Source organism: Ambystoma mexicanum, chromosome 6p (genome assembly GCF_040938575.1).
Source record: "Ambystoma mexicanum isolate Mex_15411 chromosome 6p, UKY_AmexF1_1, whole genome shotgun sequence".
Taxonomy (NCBI): domain Eukaryota; kingdom Metazoa; phylum Chordata; class Amphibia; order Caudata; family Ambystomatidae; genus Ambystoma; species Ambystoma mexicanum.
The window spans coordinates 1,456,874,593-1,456,893,920 of record NC_090935.1 but is presented as its reverse complement, the minus strand read 5'-3'; the positions used below and the strand labels follow the sequence as shown (position 1 = coordinate 1,456,893,920).

Here is a 19,328-nt window from a genome sequence, read left to right as displayed (position 1 = left end):
GACATGGCCACAAACTGGATTCAATCCTTCCTGGATAACAGACAGATGAGGATATTCTCGCCCACCTCCGCAGCTGACCCTGCACCAGTCCCTTGCGGAGTCCCCCAAGGTTCGTGTGTATCCCCTACCCTCTATAATGTATTTACTAAACCCTTATTTGATGTGCTTGACTATCTGGGTGTCACCTACATAAATTATGCTGATGACACCCAGATACTCATCCCCATCACGGGTGATTACACAGTAGATTCAAAAGCCTTAAATGACGTTTACCATGTCATTCAAACATGGATGGCCCAACATGAGCTCTGTCTCAATGATGACAAGACAGAGCTCCTCATCTTAGGTACTCAGCAAAGACTAAACAAGCTGAACCCTATGTTCAGTTACTTTAACATCGATGGAAATCTAATAAAAGTCTCCAAAGATACCAAAACGTTGGGAATCTACCTCGATTCCACCCTCTCCCTTCACAGACAGACAAATGCAGTTGTGGCCGCCCGCCGCTTATACCTGCAAGCTGATCACAGCATGTCGTCCTTTTCTTTCCACGCACAACTGTACTACCCTTGCTAGGACCCTGGTCATGTCCAAACTGGACTACTGTAATGCATTGTACCAGGGCACTAATCAGGGTAACCTAGACAAGCTCCAGATCATACAAAATAACGCCATCAGGGCAGCCCTCAACATTCCCAGATCTGCACACATTTCGGATACGGGGAAGAACTTTCATTGGTTGTCAGTCACCCAAAGGATCTCACTAAAATCGCTTGCCCTAACCTACAAATGCATGAATAACCTGGCCCCCACTTATCTCTCCTCACGTTTCACGCTATACACCCAAGTTCGCTCACTTAGATCTACCCTGAACCAGAGCCTACTGATACCTAGATACAAGCTCCAAACAGGTGGTGGATCCAGCTTCTCAGTCCTGGCAGCCAAATTGTGGAACGCACTCCCCTTGACTATCAGAAACCTCCCCTCCCTCAACCTATTCAAACATAGAGCCAAATGTTGGCTAGTCACTACCAATGCCCAAGCTACATTCTGAAAACGTGATGCAATAACCTATGTATGGATGCACTATTCGACAAACCATGTATCGTTGTACTACTTACCTATGCCTATTTCTATGCTATATTTATTTATTGATATATAATCACTGTATGCAATTTATGTAACCATTGCTTTCAAGATATGCGCCCGGTAGCCTCTGGGCCTGGTTTGCGCTATAGAAATAAAATAAATACAAATACAAATAGAAACCCAGGTATCTCATTGCTGTCACCCATAGAATAGGCAGAAATCTTGGGATTTCTCCTAGAAGAGAAGATGACGGATTACTGGCCGTTGACCTGGAGATTGTTCTGTACTGCATATTAAAAAAATAATTGCAGTTTTCTGTGAAGGTCATTCTTCACAACAACAAAAAATTATAGTTGTGAATTTTCCCATTATAATAGCTTTCAATGTAATTTACTTACAATTGGAATTTAGGGCCTTTATATTTAAGACAGTTAAAGAAAACGTTCTCATGGATATATGTTGCCTTTCGGTTACTCCTTTTTAATGTATTCACAATTTAGTTGCAGGTTCCAGACTCCTAGTTTACCTGGTGCACTGCCCTGCCAAGTTCCTTTCTTTCTCAACAACAATTTACAATTTCAAAGGTATGATTCCTCCTGGAGATTCTTTCTATACTCTTCATGGTGTTTCACACTTGACTTCACATGGTATACTCTTCTGCCAGTTCTTAGCACTTTAACAACAATCTTAAGGGTATGTATCTTCCTTGAGATTTACTTATTACACATACTTGACTTTGTCTGGTATACTCCCCTGTCAGGACTTTGTTGTAGCCACCTTCCCTTTTGACCATATAACAATGTTAGCTTCTTGGCTCTTGTTCACCAATGTTAATTTCAACATCTGACTTCTCCCCTTTTAAATATGGGCTCAGTGCCATTGCTGTTGCAAGCTTTGCAAACACGTTATTCTTGTGACAATCTTCTATGTGCGCTTCTCGTATTACTTCCCCAAAGCAGCATACATTTTCCAGCAACCTGGTAACCCGTACATTCCCTGGGTTTATCGGGGCTGTCGGTGTTCTTCGTGCTCTCTTGTCGTTCTGTAGGCTGAGCGTGCCTCCCGTCCGCCATAGAGCTTCTCCTGTGTCCTGTTTCAGTGGATGCGGTCCCCATTGCTGTGATCCCCCAAGCGGCGGGCTTTCCGCTGCCCGGTCCCGCTCTTCGCTCTCTGGGTTCGTTGCCACACCGTTTTTCACGACGTTCCTGCCCTTCACGATCCGACCGGTGTGAGAACCGGTCGCGATATATCTCCTGGCCTCTGCATCTCTTTCTCCCTTCTTTTGCCATTGTTTCCTTGCGTTCCTCTTCTCCACGTCTGTCAGATGCAGAGCATTTAATATTGCTGTGCCAATTGAGCAATCTCCAGAGACTAGACTGCTGTGTTGGTTTGCAGGTGCTAGTCCTTTGCATTGCTCTATCTCTTTCTTGTCTCAGTGGATGTCGGACCGCCCTTCAGGTAATATGGAGGAAGTTGTGATAGTGTAATTGGGAGGGATCCTTACTACTCCCTGCCTCTTGCACCTCCAGTTTTTTTCTTTCTTTTTTTTCCCAATGATGTCGGTCATCTCTCAGAGGGTCACCCTCCACCCCCCCCACTCTCCCACATGTGGTCCTCCCTCATATAGCCACCCCCATGGTCAGGATCAGGTAGTGGCTTCCGTCCCAAGGCCACCTAGGTAGAGGCTACCTCAGGGAAAGGAATGACATTGGATTCATCACACCACACTGTTTTTAAAATCCATGAATACGTGCACAAACTGTTTCCTAAAAAATAAAAACAATCATTGGTTGGCTGCAAGTTAAATGAATTGAGATGTTTGTCATACCTGGGCCAGCCAAGGTCCTGTAGTTTTGCAGAACATGAGAGCTTTAATGCTTTGGGTGATATGGACTTGGTCTACGCAGGCCAGGTCTTTTTAGTATTAGGAAAATGTGGCAGGACCAAAACGCAGCAAGTTGCTAAGCAAAGTCCAAAGTGAAATTAGGTTTTTGGAATGGTCAAAGCTTTGTTGGAAGATATCTGAGGCATCTGGGTACCCCTTTGCTGGAAGGTCCAGCGTTTTCTGTCTATAGAAGATGTTTTGGAGGTGCCATCACTTTAACAAGATCAATGCCAATACTTCTCTTTTTGAAGTGAAGTTTCCAGAGTAGCTGTGAGATACTGGCTAAGTGTCTGGCAGGTCACTTAGCAGTGTTTGGTGCATTGTTCTGGGCGATTTCAAGTAAGGTGTTTGTGTTGACAAAAAGAGGCTAAAGGTACATTCAACTGGGGGGGGAACCTTTTGGGAGCCAATAGCCAGTAGATGGTATAACACATGCTGGTTTTGTTAGATGATGTTGATTTTTTTCCACAGGACTTAATTAATAATTTGGCATACCTTTTTGTAAAGGACCAACTGAATACATAAATATTTTTGTTTAATATAATTTTGACTTGGTAAATAATGAAAATTCACACTCCTAAGGCAACAGCATTAAATTACTTCTAGGACCATGACTATGGTGTTGAATTGCAAGACAGAGGAATTTATTAAAATTTGACACCTTCAGTACCTGAACACATTCACCTGTATCAAACCGCAGTGATTCTCTTGCAGGTATTGTGTGACATTGGTAAAGGGGTGGTTTTGTTATGGATTGTTCTAACAGTTTGGTGTGGTCTTTTAAGACCTTCTACTCCTTCATTGTTAGACTATGATCCCGATGTCATCCATATTTCGTCATCGTCACTCTTTCACCTGGCTCCAGACAACCTAGAATACCCCACAATGGACTGTGGATGACCTACATCCCTGCTTCCAGCAGGCCACCCGTCCGAGTTCCCCTCGGATGGAAGCTCTTCCTGTAGTATGCCTTGAGAGAATGACATACCTACAGGCAGGGGTGCCATGGTAAGGTGGTTCAATACTGGCAACAGAAGACCTTCCCATGGTCTGGGACTCTTTCAGCAGAAAGAAAAGACAGTCTTCTTTGTTGAAGGTAGGACTATGTTTTACAACCAGGTTGTCTTAAATTGACTCTAATTCTAATGTATTGCACCCAAATGCTGATCTTTCATGGGCATTCAACCTATCGGAGAGAATACCTTCTTTAAAAAAGAAACATGGAGGTATTACTTCAAAGCAGCCGGTTATCCCAGCAGTATAATAACCGATCAGTGAAACATGTATTTTCTCTCTACAGAGTATTGTATGAACGAATGTGAACACAGTAGGTACAGTTGCTCTCGCAGTTCAATTTCACCATCACCGATAAAGTAGCAAGTCAGAATGTCAAGGCAGACTCCCTTTGAATATGTTGCAAGTGAAATGAAAATGTTGAAGATGTTGGATTGCCTTTGTGTTACCAGGTAAGGTAATTGCCACCCTAACCATGCCACTAGTCCAATTCCTAGGGGAAAATAAGACGGTAGAAACTCAAGTATTCAGTAGCAAGGTGGTCTCTTATGTGAAAGATGTTAGAAGAATGCAGGGAGTTCATCACCTCTCCACATAGGGGACCGGAATAGCAGAATCCCTCTGAAGGTGAGTCCCTGTTAGGGGACAGGGACACCCCAGGGAGAGACCACCCTGCCCCTCCTGAGACTTACACCTTTATGGGGTATGCAGGAGGTAATATTTGGGAGCACCCTTCAACAGTGGCTGGCTTGACTTCTGACCTAAACTTAATTTCATCCTCTTTAGGGAAAACGGCTGAATGACTGCTAATCCAGCTTCTTGAAGTCACGTCAGGCAGGGATCCAATCAGGAAGGAGTATCCATGCAGCCCGCAGAGTTTAATTATGTTGCAGGGCACATTGAAGAGGGAGATGCTTGGAGAGACCGAATGCCAGAAGGTGCCATTGTGCTCTGAGCCCCGCACTAGAAGAGAGCGACGTTACCTGGCGGGCAAGAAACCAGAGCTCTGGTGTGTGACAGTCTGCACAACAACAGAGTACCTCAGCGGGGCGAGAAAGAGCCTGGAGGAGAAACCGCCCACAAGCTCCCACACTGAGTAAGCGTGAACCTGGAGCCGATGTCCACTGCTGCAGTTTAGAGTTGAGACGGAAAAGCGGCCCTGTGGCAAGATGAGGCAATTGGCCTACATAACCCTCCCTGGGAGTACTGCTCCTCAGATAGAGGTACACAGCTGGTTGCAGGGAATGGTAGGTGAGTGGCAAGGCCAAAGGAAGGAGCCCCGAAGTGGGGTGGAAGGAGAAAAGCCCCAGAGTAGAGAGAAACTGGGAGAACTCTAGTGTGGAGAAAGAGGAAGTATAACCCAGAGAAGGGTAGCGAGAAAAAGGGAAATTCCCAGGAGCACAGAGAGACCGAGAATACCCCAGAGTAAGGACTATATAGAGAAGAGCCCCAAAGTGAGGAGCGACTGAGAAATCCCTGAGTGGGGGAAAGAAGGCCGTCCCCCAGAGCAGGGAAAAAACAGAAAACCCAGAATGGGGGAGAGCAAGAGACCATCCCTGGATCGGGAAGGCAACAGAGAAACTCCCTTGTTGGGAGAGAGGAGGAGACTGTCCCCGGAGCAAGGCGATATCGTAGAAACCCCAGACTGGGAAGAGAAATTGAGAATCCCTTGTGTGGGGAAGGAACAGAGAAGCCCCAGATTGGGGAGCGAAACCCTGAGTTCTGGAAAGAGCCAAGAAACCTCAGAGTGGTGAAAGAAATCACAAGTGGCCATGAGTGAGCAAAGGGACAGAATGAGGCCCAACTGTGGAATAAAGAACCCAGGAGCCCAGAGTGGGAAATGAGCAAGAGCGAGCCCCAGAGTGGGGAGAGACAGAAAGCCTTGACTGTGGCAAGGAAAATATGAAGGTCTCTGCAAAGGGAGGACTGGGAGACCAACCAGTTTGAAGGAGAAACTGTGTAACCGGCTCGAAGCCAGGGAGAGCTGTGAGGGGTCAGTAATGTGAGACTCGCAACTATCTTGGGTTTTCTTAGAATTTGCCATTTTATTACACACAAAATAACAGAAATCCGAACTAAACATACGCTACCAGGTGATTCCCTGCCTATTCTAAGATCTAAAGGAAAACCTTCTGTCATGCATAAAACGAACCCTCACCATAAACCATGTAAACATTCAAATAACAAATACAACCTAAATAAAAGGTTACCAAATACCCAGTGTCTTGGATGACTTCCCGTGGTTTTGGGCAGATCTTGCTCCCCAAGAATGTCCCAAAGTCAATGTTCTCCAAGTAATAAGTCTCAACCAAAGTGTTGGAAAGTTCCAAAGAAACTAACAATTTACACTAACAAAATCCACTGGTCAAAGTCTCTGCTTTTTGTAATGTTTTTTTTTTATTAGGCATTTAGTTTATTTAACCTTTTGCCAAACTCTTCCATACAGATCCAGTGACAATTCCGAAAATCGGATAAAATCATGTGAGCTCGCAAAAGTAAATTACATCAAAAACCTGTGTCATAAGCAAATGTAAGCAGAGGAAAGAAATGGAAGAAGGAAAGGCAAAAAAACAGAAAGCACTAGTAGGGAAAAGGAGGAGAGAAGAGAAATATCTCATTCATCAAACAAGTCTCTTCTTTGTTTGGTGAAAGATTTCCTTCTTTACAGTTCCACAAAGAATTAACAGCACCAACGAGGTGTCTTGGATGACTTCCTTTCAAGAAAGAATAGATAAAGTTGACTATTATCTTCTCCCACTTCAACATCAACTTCTTAACTTCTGCTTCTGCAGTGTCTTTTGTACAATTGTCAGGATGTTCTTGTTCGAGATTCACTCCTCTCTCAACTAACTTCTACAATGTAACTGTGAGAACAGCTTTCTTGACCCCACATTTAGCTTCAGCAGTATTGACAGCCACAGTCTTGCTACTGCTACTACAACTTCCCCTGCTTCTCAATGTGCTGCTATAATGGCAACTTCAAAATTGGGTACTACTACAATCTTCTACCTGCAGATGTTGGCATGGCACTCTTCTTTCTATATCCTAAGAAAGGGCAGCCTCTTTGCCTGTGTTGCTGCTACCTAAAACTCTGCTTCGGTTTCTAGACTACTTCCAGGCTTTGCCAGGCAGATATAGAACAACTTTGAACAAGTACTACTCCCTTCTCCAGCTTTATATGCACCTGGTCTTCGGTAGTTACCCCAAAGTGGTTGTGCCGCTCTCTCAACTTTGGATGACGACTCTTGGGTAACAATAAGTTCTCAACTTCAAATTACCAGTGTACAGTTCTTATTTGCAAAGGATTTGTCTTTCATGGAGATCCCTCTATGGGCTTGGGAAATGCTTGTTCCAGCTTTGACTTCTACTACTTCTTTATTCTGCTGCTTCAATCTTTGTGTTGCAAGATGGGTATCTTCAAGGGAAATCAAGATTAGTTGCACGTGATTGTGTTTCTGTGTTGAACTGCCACTTCAAAGAGAGACGCTCTCCCACCTTTCTGTCGGGGTATCTGTAGAAATGATCAAATGTAAAATAAAGAATAGTGAAATTACTGAATTGTTTTACAGATTTCCCCCTTGCTCCCCCAGAATTTTGGGCACATTTTTCTAAAATATAGGTGTGGGGTGGGGTAAGGGTAATAGTTAAGGTAGGGTGGATAAGGGCGGGTGGGACCCCTGCATTATTAAAAAAAGAAAAGAAATTTGTCTCAATCATTTCATGGTAATACTCAGTTAGCACTAAGCTTCCAAGGCATCTGGAAACATTGTCTCATGTGTGCGGCCCCTTTTAATAGGATTTGAAACTCTTTAGCTTTGCTGTGGCAACCAGCAGCATTCTCCGTATTAATCAGAAACGCGTGACCACTCAGCAACAAGGTATTACTACTTTTCGGGAAAGAAAGGCTTTACATCACACGCAAGCATTTTAGATAAGCGCGTGTTACTTTCCCATTCATAAAAAGACTTTCCACTTTTTCACTTGCTCATAACTCAATGCAAGTTCAATTAAAAGCTGGCTACAGTTACCGGCAAGTAAGTAAGAACCCAGAAGTTCGGAGCTTCCTTTTCTGACTCCCAATTTTAAAGATTGCGGGCTGCAGCGGCTTACCGACTTTGCTGCTTCTCCTGCTACTACTACGGGCACTCCTGGAATCCACACCCCTCTACTGCACGGATGTCTCTGATCGGCCTCATTAAGGTAGGGTAAGGTAGGGCTTCCCACTTTCCAGTTTTTCTTAGCTGGACTCTGCACACAGGCCTTAGGAACAACTGCAACTTCAGCTCGGCAAACACAGCAATGAGGTGCACCTGGAAAGACTGCTTGCTGCTTTCTTTTCTCTCCAGTGCTGCCACAGCTATTCAGGGTGTGAGCACAGGACCAACTCAGAGTTTGCAATTGGATTTTGCTGCTCTACTCCGGGATCCCTATTCTGGTCCTACTTCCTTGTGGCCTGCTTGGTAATTGCTCTGCTTACTCTGCTTCTACGACTTCTGACCTTACAGCTCCTGCCCTGGCTTCTTTCTACTGCTTCACTCTCAGGAAGCCTTTTATGCCGGTCTGGTGGGCTGATTTGGTTCAGGGTAGGCCCTTAGGCTTAATTGCCTGACCTGGACTCCTACCTGCCTCTTTAGCCGCCTTCTTTACAGTCCCTGAAGGATTTGTAGTTTGAGTTAGAAAAATTTGATTTTGCTAATTATTCAAAGGATGTTAACGTGGATTTTCTTTCCCAGCTTTTATTAAGGGAAGAATTATAAAGTTTAACCCTTTTAGAGACGGGAGATACAGAAAAAGTTACATGTTCATAGCTCCTGTTGGAATACTTTTGATCTGGTGGCGGATATGGGACCTAAGATGTATAAAAGATCAGTTTCTTGGGATCAACACAAAATGGACTTACTCTTTCAAGTTTTGCCTTTTTATCCTGAATAGATAATCGAGATGTACCAAAATGGCAATAAGCCAATTTCTCTTTTAAATTTGGGTTAACAGTATTCCTCTATAAGGAAAAATACTGTGTCTCACCCTGCTCTATCTTCCCTTTTCCCTGGGCTTGGTCTACATCGAGGTGATCCTCCCGCAGTACAGCACCCCCAGGATTGGGATCAGGAAACGTCTACCCTCTCTTCGGCCACCTGGGAGGAGGTTCTAGGTGGGGTTTTAGTGGGGTTCTGCAGGATTCTCCAGCAGAGCACTCCAGCCGTACATGAATGATGTTTTGCTGGGATCTAAATTAAAGGAATAGTGCGCTCAGAAATATTATTGTCCCGAGGGTTCAGGCATGTGTTTTTAAGCATACGTTGATCGATCGTACAAACATTTCCTATGTGCCTTACCGTAGTGTTCCTCTTTTGTACACATGCAAACTCAGGCTGCAGGGCGCGGCCATTTTGTGATAATCTGTTCATTTGCAGCATCGCCCAAGCAGGACTGCCCTGGCGGCACTAAATCATATCCCCCGCCCCTGAGGCTGACCTCACCAAACCTAGTGATATTCTCCACCTAAGTCCATGACGTTACTGGGCAGCGTAGCCAATCACGCCTAGTCATCACCTACGTGACACAGAATGCAGAAATCAACACACATCGTCTTACAACACAGCGCATCAAAATTCGGGATATAAAACTGTACTTTAAAATGAAATAGCAAGACTGTACAATTTCTAAAGTACTTTTATTTCACAATAAACGCTCCGAGAACATCCGGAGAATGCCATAATTAATCAAATGGGTACTTTCTTTCTTTTTTCTCGGTCCACTATCGTGAGTCACGCTGTGTTCCTTTTGGGTACACAAGGTCTTCCTTTTGGGTAAAAGAAGCGCTTTGGTCGCACAGTGAATCGCAAGGCTTATGCATCAACTTGGCGCTAGACCACCGTAAATGATGTTATGCTGCTCCTAATCGCTGGTACCGCGTAAGGGCATATCGGCCCTTGGCGATCGTCCCAAAAAACGAGTGATCGATATCCAGCTTTTGATGTGCATCTGCAGCTTCCGGTTGAAGAAGCCGTCAGTTGGTATCTGGAATCGATGACAAATGCAGAATGGCATGATGTACCTGTTTGTAAAACATTACAGAAATGTGTCTCAGTAGCCGATCTTTATTACAATTTTTCATTTTAACATGGAAAGTAGTACACAGTTTGCTTCGGAGGTTAGTGCTATGGAGTATGTTCAGCTGGAAACGGGATGCGGAAGCTGACGCTACAATTCGAGGAACACATAGATGGCATTTTAATGAAATATTAGCGTTGAACCTGGGGAACCGAGTGGTGGTCTACATGCCACACAGAACAAACAAGTACAATGTAACCCAGCAATAACGGTCAGCTAATGAGAAGTTGACTCGTTCGGGTATAAAATCGTCGAAAGTCAAACTTACATTATATTCGGCATTTAGATGCTCTTGGCGTAACGCAGACCATAACGCAGACTCCATTCGGATCAACGATTTTTCATAAACTGAACTTGCATGTTCCTTAGTCCAGTTTAGGAATGGTGAACCTTATCATATCTTACGTTATTACACCCTTCTTTAATTCAATTCCTTTCGGAATGGTCCCTTTCTCTCAAGGTCGAAAAACAATTGAACCTTCTAGTGTGTGCGATGCGTGGGCTTCCTCTGCTCGCAAGCAAAAATTAAAAGCTGGTGACCTTCACTCTGAATGAAGATACATTCTTAGTTTGCACCATCTTGTCTCACCGCATCCATGAGAACTGTACTTGTGAAGCACAGGATGAAAAATGTGGGGGCTGTCATAGCTCGCTGTTCGTGGCGCTCCTGAGGGGTAGGGGAAACTTCACAATGACAGAATGTGCCCTAGTCCAAAATTGGAGTCGAGGGTACACAAAATGGAGTCGGTGTGTCTAGCAATAGCCCCACCTCTGCTTATGTCAGGGCCTTCTTCCCCATGGCAGCAGATGGGCAAAGGAGGCGCCCCCCACGAGTGCACGATCAGGATGTCACTTTCGTGTATAATGCATGTTGGCCGGGGGCTCAACCGACCCACGCCTTCTTCCCATTAGCAACGACCCCCAACACATGCCCCCAAGAATACATTGGTCACAGTGCTTCTATTTCTCAGCAACAACCCACTTTGATGTGCTGTTTTGTTGACAGTCAGTAGTTCTTGCGTGCTGAGTATCTTCTGTAGCCTAGGCCTCATCCCTTTTGTGGGACGAGTAGTTATTGAGCTATTTGGGCAACTGTATGGTAAGGCAACTGCCGAACCCCAAAGTTGCTTTTTCACTGTTATCCACCTGGCCCTCCCACGATCATTGAAGGTCCCACAGTAGCTCGACTGAACTGTGAAAGCACAGCGTTACGTTGTATGGCATTCGTAAAAATGGTACTTGTTGCAAAAAAATTGACAGAGGATAGATTTCAAAAGACAAATTGGATGCTTTATTTGGACACTTAATGAAAACATTGTTGAACAAAAAAACAGATGGTAATCATTTGAACCGGAAGTGAACTGTTCCACAAGCTCTGCTTTAGGTGGACAGGGCACATTGGCAATGTTTTGTGGCAATGTATGTGTACTCGGAACAAAATTGTGCACAATTCCGTGAGTATGCATCTCCAAGACATTAATGATAAGATCTTTCACAAAATCGAATTCCATTTCCTCATATACTGGCTTGACCACCCATTTTTTTGCTTTTTTTTTCGTAAAGGCCATAGTGTAGCGAAGCATCCATAAGTTTCCCGAAGTCCTCGATTGTTCACGGCCTACATTCTCGTTGTGTGCTAATACCGCTAGTAATGTCCTATATTTCATTCCTTCTTTGCCGAAATGCAATCTCTTTGGCCTGTACTTTAGGCGCATCTCCCGTGTGACAGAATTCTGTGAGTCCCTTCAGATCTCTTGATAGTTTTATCAAACACAATATTCTCAAGGGCTTTGTGTGGAGGTGGAGGTGAAGATGAAATCAACCACTTCTTCTTCCGTTCCTGCTCTGGCGACAAAGGGCCATGTTCACATTGGTGGAAATGTTTGTTTTCTGTCCAAGAGTGAACGTTGGAACAGTAGTGCATTAGTGACCGCCATTTTTCTAGTAGAATTTCCACAGACCCATCACAAGTTTTGAAACGCCACCAAAGATGGTTGCTGAAAGACTGGGACCACTGTGAAATGTTTTCAGAACCTTTTTTTGCATATATCAAATTGATAGAAACTGCTCTTTCATTGTCTTGGCTATTGAAATAAGTCTGTCTGTTGCTTATGAGGTCGATTTGCATTCCCCTCGATTGGAATTCTTCCAGTGATTTTATAAAACCAAGTTTCTCCATGGCCACTCAGGATTTACATTCGGACACCTGAACGACCACCAAACTCACAATCTTTTTACTTTCCATGTCCTGAAAATGGTATGTGCAGTACTTTGCTGAAAATCCGGGGCTATCACACTGTCCATCGCCAGCTAGCCTGAACCGTTTTTCAGAGAATGTACTTCGAATAGACAATTGTTCAATTTTCCAAGCTTCACTAATGTTAAAGGTATTTGTATCGCGCACAGTCACCAATGGAATTGGTCCCCAGGCGCTCTGGCGGATCTGTAAACGATAAGGTGGGATGGGTTAGTAAGGGGAAGAGGGAGTAGGATAGTGAGAGGAGTGGTCTTCTTTTGGCAGCTTCAACTCGGTATACACCGGGTGCTGAGCTTTGGTGCAGGTATTGGATCGGTGTCAGTCCGCGTGTGCTGTTGCTCCGCCTTATGTGTTGTTGCAGTGCTGTTAAGTGCGTGCGGCTTGTGGTGCGAGAGATGGTTGTGTGAGTTTTTGAGTGCGATAATGGCAGGAAATAGATATTGACGTTGATATTTGTAGTACTGCGTTTTAGAAATTAAATGGAGTCCCACAAATTGACAGAAACTGGACAACTTAATGAAACTAGAGCCACTAAGAAGTAAAGCTGCTGCATACAGTAGATTTCCAGCTGGCAGTTTCCCCAGCATAGGTTGAGCGGACCATGAACATTTCTCATGGAGCATTTCACAGGTGGCATGTTTTTTGAAGTCAATGCCTTGTGATAGATGAGTCACATTTCACCAATGGCTTCCCACATACTTCCCACATACTTCCCCTCTCACTGAATGCACACATTTCAGCATCATTATAATCTCCATCAAGCTGCTGTTGAAAACTATGTATTTGGCCTCCTTTATTAGACTATCATCCTGCATTACATACTGTAGTTGAGATCTTTGTCTAGTTCCTCGGTCAATTGTACTGATGCTTTAGCCTGTCATTTCAGCGTCTGTTACTTGAACATGAATCAGAGAAATCATCAATGTCAATTGGTTTTTGGGTGGCCCTTTTTTGGTGGGTGTCGATTGCGTTAAGTGGCCTGCGACTATTTCAAAAGCATCTTCAATACATTCAGTTTCATCATCTGGTGGAGCAGTCACATTGTAGCAATGGCCTAACAACACTTTGCTGGCTTCTTCGGTCACATTAAATTCATTTTCTGGCCATTGGGCAAAAGCATCTCAAGTCTGCTTATTGATTTGAACATGCTGCGGCTCAAATAATAGTTGCTCCATGGTGAAATCAGTTTGGCTTGCAGCATCTCATTTGTGTCGCTGTCTGTGTCTGCATAGTTCGTACACCATCGGGCAACTAAAAGACAGGTTGGAAAAACATGTTCAATGTAACAAAGGCACCAGCACAAAACGCTGTTTGAAAATGAAATTGTTTGTAACTTACTGTATCTTTCTTGCTTTTCTGTGAAACCACCGTCTTCACTGTAACGACTGCACCAGCAAGCAGGTCCACTGACCTGGATCCACGTGCCTCCTCTTCTATATCCCGATCTTGTATACATCCCTAGAAAAGAGAATCCATTAAAAATAAGTCATTTGTATTAGAAATCAAATTATTCGTTCACACACATGGCTTACACAGATAAACTCGTACGTCATTTAGTCCAGATATACATTTCGAATTTCACCTGATTGATGGCTAGTTTACTCGATCAAAGTTGACTGTGAAACACATTGATTGAAATGTTGCACTCAAGACATTTTTAAAAACTGATTGTTTGTAATATTGTCACTGTCTAATAGTATCAGATCTAGGACTGACTTTCTTTCATTCGAGGGAACTGTCAGTACGCATACATCTGGCTCTGGATGAACTACGAGGGATGATGTAATTGTAGTCGAAGCTTCAGCATCTCCCTGTAACACTGCACTTGTTTTTGCATGTATGAAAAAATTGAAATTGAACACACACAATGTGAAGTAGACAATGGTACATATCAATAACAAACCACGAATGAAACCTTGTGTAAACGCACGATACGTAAATATGATCACATTATTTCAAATTCCATGCATAAAACAAATCCGGAACTGAATAGCTAAGTAAGACTACCTGATACGCGCTCGAAGTGGTTGTTTGCTCCAGGCAAGATATGGATGCTGAATCCTGCTCCTTCATATTCAGTGCATAGTCATGGAGTTGTAAAGGAAACATTTGATTTAGAAAGGACAGATTACGAAAATATTATGCTTATTTCAAAGGGCACTATAGCATAGTTATCTGTGCCCATAAATCGTTTTCTATGATGCTCCTAAAACCAAGGACAGATGTTTAGCAAACTGGGGTTTAGTTATAAAGCAATACAATCTTGTAAATATGAAAAGTATTGTAAGGGACATTTACACCTGAAACACCAATCCGTCCATTTAGTTACCTGCTCACTACCCCAGCGGCTACAGCTAAATGCAGAACCGTGACTCACCTGAGGCGGCCTGTGAACGAATAGAGTCGGAATTGCATTTGGGAGCAATTTACGAGTCGTTCTGAGTCGATTCTTCTTTATGTACATGGATGGGTCGTACATATTCGGGGTAAAGTGCAGGCTGCAGAGGCAGAATCGATCACCCCTCGTGTCCTGCTAGACTTCTTCGACTCTACTTTCAAGCTCTGCAGGCGCAAATCCGTGATATCTGACCCATTCTCTTATTCGATCTATAGTCCTTTGGGAATACATGCATTGTAGTGCCTTCAGATTTCTCATGGGTCTTAGAAGGGCAGCCAGAAATCGCACATGCAGGCATTGTTGGAAATTCTGCAAAAAAAAGTCGAAAATTACTTCTCATAAAAACGTGAGAAAGAAGGAATTGTACAATACATTCTTCTAGGCAAGGTATGTTTTGGTCACCACAGCAAAACCAGTGTAGCGCGGCCGGTTGTATTATAGGATAACTTTCATAAACAATTCATTGATGTGACGAAAATCCGAACATGTTACTCGTACCTTTTTAATGTACTATCGTGCATCAAAAGGAAACATGCTTATACACACGGTCCGTGAAGGATGCAATTCGATCCCAATTGACACTGATGACAGTTGATATATATCGATAACCTAACAAATTAAAATCAAGCCAATGGCAATGAGATGAATGAACATAACACTACTGGGTAGGTTTGTTCGAAATAGATAGAACTTTAGAGATCAAGGAGATATGATTAGGTGACCTGCCCTTACCTTGACCAACAAACAGATTCTGCAAGCAGGATAGTTGGAGGCAGGAGAACAGGGAGATGTTCACGGTAGGACGACGAGGAGATGACTCACAGTGGTCACAGAAGTTCTCAGGTAGCATGAAGAGGAGCTGACTCGCAGTGGTCACAGATGTTTTCAGGTAGCACGTTCACGGGTTGACTTGCAGTGCTCAAAGATGGTCTCATGATAAATATCAAGTGGTTTATAAAGAATTAGAGGGTGTGTATGTGAATGAATGACGTGTATATGGCGTGGTTTTATGTGCATAGCAGGGACGCAGCCTGCTTCAGGGGAGCATGCCTGTAGACACGGGGTCTGGGGAGGGCATGTGAACAATGACCCCTGCACGTAAGTTACCTTTGAAGTGTACATGGTATTTGGCACCTTGGCCTTTCCCACCCCTGACAGCACCCCTTGGCAGCGCACATCCACTGGTGCGAACTGCCTTTGATAATGGAGGGGGATGGACATGCCTGAGGCGCATAGACAAGGCCTGGACCACTGCTGAATGGGGAGACACTTATGTGGATTGTAGGGGCGCGGCCTGCTTCAGGGGAGCATGCCTGGAGACACAGGGTCTGGGGAGGCCATGTGTACAATGGCCCCTGCATGGAAGATAACTTTGAAGTGTACATGGTGTTTGGTACCTTGGCCGTTCCCACCCCTTGGCAGCGCACATCCACTGGTGCGAACTGCCTTTGATAATGGAGGGGGATGGACGTGCCTGAGGCGTGCAGACAAGGCCCGGAACACTGCTGAATGGAGACACTTATGTGGATTGTAGGGGCGCGGCCTGCTTCAGGGGAGCATGCCTGGAGACACTGGGTCTGGGGAGGCCATGTGTACAATGGCCCCTGCACGGAAGATACCTTTGAAGTGTACATGGTGTTTGGTACCTTGGCCATTCCCACCCCTGACAGCACCCCTTGGCAGCACACATCCACTAGTGCGAACTGCCTTTGATAATGGAGGGGGGATGGATGGGGCCTGAGGCGTGCAGACAAGGCCCGGAACACTGAATGGAGACGCACTCGATTCACTGAAAAACTGAAACAACCATTGATAAAAGTTCAGTTGTGTTTTATTTTGTTTCTTATTTTGATGGCACAAAACTACTAGACATTGTAAAGTTCCGGTTGCAGCACAGAGAGGGAAAATCCCCTGTACTGACCGCTGTCACGACACTGGCCGGTATTACTCGTCGAACGCGGTGTCCAAGCCTCCCATGAAGCCACCATGTAAACGAACGATAGGCCACCAGCCTGTACCACCTGTGAAAGAGAAGGATACAAACTGTTTTTAAATGAACAAGATAAGTGTATTAAACCTTAGTTGCCAATGACAATTCTTGTATCAAATGGCATTGTTGCCAGTACAAATTATACCTAGACACTGTACAATATTGAACAACTATTATGACTGTTAATATAGAATTGCAAGACTACATACGTTTGGCATTGATAGATCAAAGTTACGACAATATAGGAGACTACCATGAAATGGTAGTGGCTTAAGTGACATCACAACTAAAGGACACTTGCTCGTTACTTGGATTCCGAGGGCGAACTGTTGCTCGAAGTTCGTGCATAAGGACCATCGTAATCCTCAACACGGTCGGTGTGAGGCAGGCTGCCCTGAAGTCTGGCAGCTTCGTAACGCATTGCGGCCGTGTCTCGCCTTCCGATATGTAGGACAAGCATCCAGAGTTTTCTCGGCAGCAACAGTTCTCCTCCTCGTTTGGCATTAGTGTGTACCAATTGCAGGTACACCACGTGGAGATGCCGTCCATGAGACTAGGCGCCGGCTCTTGATCTGTTGAATCGTCCTCCCTACTGTCGTCAGAAGCCGCATCTTTCTTTTTCGAGTAATTCCGCCTCAGAATACTCCGGCTCGTACTGGCAGGGCTGTATTGTTGCCATTATGGGGGGGGAAAAAAAATTGATAGTAATGGTCCTGGTATCTGTTTGCACGGGCTACAAGCAACAAAGGTAGCTGACCACAGCAATGAAACGAGGCACATAATACTCAAAAGAAGACCGTGAAAGGAATGGAAAAGAAAATCTGATGTCTGTTGAGAAGCGGTCCGTTTGTACTCATTGAGGAAAGAGGCGCCCTGCCATTGCCATGCAGACACGTCATTAGCTGAAGCGCAGGGACTGTTGACTCGAGACGTGCTTTGGTGTTGTGAAATGGGCGGTACGCGTCTAGTGATGTCAGCTTCAGGGGCAGGGGATATGATTTAGTGCCACCAGGACAGTCCTGTTTAGGCGCTGCAGCAACTGATCAGATTATCACAAAATGGCCGTGCCCTGCTGCCTGATTTCGCATGTGTACAAAAGTGGAAAACTACGGTAAGGCACATAGGAAATGTTTGTACGATCGATCAATGTATGCTTAAAAACACATGCCCGAAACCTCGGGACAATAATATTTCTGAGCGCACTATTCCTGTAAGATTGGATAAGCAGGAACTAAAAGCAGCTCCTGGGTATCTCTACATTAACCAGTGACCAGGAGCTATCACTGGGGAATAAGGAGCTAGCACATAGCGTTCCACAAATCACACTCCCAGATGAGATCTAAACTTATAATTTTGTCTATTATGTATTCTATGACCCCTTATGCATTAAATGTTGTATAGGTGTGTCCAAAATTTTATTTTTATAGATTGTTCCAATCTCAGAGTTCAATTGACATGCGTGCATTTGTTCGGCATTCGTTGGTCAGGGAAGCAAAAAGTGGCTCCTAGTAGCAGTTGCTGTTAAGCTGACTAGGTTCTTCTAGACTACAAGCAGGAGCTAAATAGCTCCTAGTTCCCCTCAATTTCGAACCCTGTTTTGGACTGTGAACATAGGCAAGGGAGAAATGGTGAAGAGACATAAGGGTGGAGGGCAGAACCGAGCAGCCATCCCTTTCCCTTGGGTAATGCCCAAAACTGTCTTGGTTGATTTTTTTCTTGAGGAAAAAGTGTGAGAAAGTAGGTTAGAATAGGATTTCAGGACACAGGACTTTATTCGGGTTTAGCCATCTTGACATGCTGACAAGCACCCCTTTTACGTTCATTGGTATCAAGTAGGGCTTAGTCTCAGAGTTAGGGAAAGATTATTATTATTATTAAACCAAAGAGAAAATAAACCATTTGAAAAATCATGCATCCTTGTCTGTTTTCTGATTCTCACCTACCAATGTTGTCTGTGATTAACTTCAAGACTGTTCCATCAGCAAATGTTGAACTGTTCCTCAACATCCCTAGGGTAAGATACTGTGGCCAAATGAAGACTTTGTAGACAGAAATGCTTTGTGAGAATACATACGCTATGATATCATTCGTCTTATGATGAGCCCCAGTGTGTCCCTTATTTGCGTTTCCATAGCACAGAAAACATTGCACACCAAATCCATGGATTATGTGAATCATTTGCTGAAATCAAATTTAAAAAACATCATTTCGTTTTTTATTGGTTCCTTTACAAAGATGTCCCACTTCATAGATCTGACAAGGAACCACCTCTAGTCAGGGTGGCCCAAGCATTCCTGCCTACAATGTTTTCATTACACCATGTACCTGAAACTATCAGTACATACAGGGGTCTCTTGTTTCTCTCATGCTTCCGCAGGGCTCTCCATCCATTACACTATTACACTAAAAGAAAACACAGCTTTCTTCAGAACTTCAGAACATCAGAACTGAGCTTATGACTGTAATTATTTCAAGTGATGAATCGGCACAAGATGACACCCACCTTTAACAGATGTCAAGCCTAGAAACCTCTGATACATCTTTCAAGCCCTACGATTCCATCAAATTTCATTTCAATTCT

The 19,328-nt window shown here is 44.1% G+C and overlaps 1 protein-coding gene across 4 annotated transcripts in view; it reads left to right on the top strand.

Moving 5' to 3' along the window:
* Positions 1-19,328, top strand: part of LOC138510527 (zinc finger protein 454-like) — a 628,028-nt gene that overhangs the window by 132,255 nt on the left and 476,445 nt on the right. The gene's annotated exons all lie outside the window — the stretch shown is intronic.